The sequence below is a fragment of the Schistocerca piceifrons genome, chromosome 4 (assembly GCF_021461385.2).
Source record: "Schistocerca piceifrons isolate TAMUIC-IGC-003096 chromosome 4, iqSchPice1.1, whole genome shotgun sequence".
NCBI classification, from domain to species: Eukaryota; Metazoa; Arthropoda; class Insecta; order Orthoptera; family Acrididae; genus Schistocerca; species Schistocerca piceifrons.
In genome coordinates, this window is record NC_060141.1 from 530,844,193 (window position 1) to 530,845,523 (window position 1,331).

The window sequence follows — 1,331 nt, forward strand, 5'->3', positions numbered from 1 at the left end:
TCCCAAAGCGTTTGGTAACAGGCACTCCTATTTCTTCGAACGTCCTACCCAGTTCTTCCTCTTTTCTCTTATAAACTGCAGCAATCTTCTCCCCTCTCCAACACTTTCCAACACTCTTTCGTTACTTACTCTTTCCATCCAGCTTATTCTCTCCATTCTCCTCCAGATCCATATTTCAAATGCTTCTAGCTTTTTCTCATCCCCTCGCCTCAAATGTCCATGTTTCCGCCCCATATAGTGCCACACTCGAGACAAAACACTTACCAAGACTTTTCATCAAACCTTTATTTAGTTTTACACATAATTAACTCTTCTTTCTATTGAATGCTTCCTTCGCGCGATAGCAATGCGAGTTCTCACCTCTTGATGGCATTTCAAGTCTTCAGTAATCGTACTTCCAAGAAATTTAAATGCTCTTATTATCTCAATATGTGCCGATCTCCTTCCTCTGCTGATCTCCACAATCTTTGTTATTGTTGTATTGATTCTCATACCATTTTCCACACAACCATCATTAAGATCTTTTAGCATTTCATACACGGTTCCTTCACTTTCTGCCACTAGAACCATGCCATCAGCAAATCGTATTATTATTCTTTTCCCATCAATATACACTCCTGTTTTTCTATATAAGCCTTTCGCAGTGATCTAACCCAGGTATAGCACTCCGTCGTCAGGCCACAAGTGGCCCATCGGGACCATCCGACCGCCGTGTCATCCTCAGATGAGGATGCGGATAGGAGGGGCGTGTGGTCAGCACACCGCTCTCCCGGTCGTTACGATGATTTTCTTTGACCAGAGCCGCTACTATTCGGTCGAGTAGCTCCTCAATTAGCATCACGAGGCTGAGTGCACCCCGAAATATGGCAACAGCACATGGCGGCCCAGATGGTGACCCATCCAAATGCCGGCCACGCCCAACAGCGCTTAACTTAGGTGATCCGACGGGAACCGGTGTATCCACTGCGGCAAGGCCGTTGCCAACCCAGGTATAAGTTGAACAATAAAGGGGAGACGCAACAACGTTGTCTGGCCGGCCGGAGTGGCCGAGCGGTTCTAGGCGCTACAGTCTGGCAGGTTTAAGTAGTTCTAAGTTCTAGGGGACTGATGACCTCAGAAGTTAAGTCCCATAGTGCTCAGAGCCATTTGAACCATTTGAACAACGTTGTCTAACGCTCCTTCCAATGCTACTTCATTTAGACATTTCAGTTCCAATCCTTATGCTTACTTTCTGTCCTGTCCTCCTCTTTTCCTCTTCAAAATATCCGTCAGCTTGTTCCATTGTACTCTGTCGAAAGATTTTTTTTTCAAATCAATGAAAACAGCATAAA

At 45.2% G+C, this 1,331-nt stretch overlaps 1 pseudogene; it reads right to left on the bottom strand.

Moving 5' to 3' along the window:
• Window positions 1-864: 864 nt before the first annotated feature.
• LOC124796859 lies at window positions 865-982 on the bottom strand (annotated as a pseudogene).
• Between the last annotated feature and the right edge of the window lie 349 nt (window positions 983-1,331).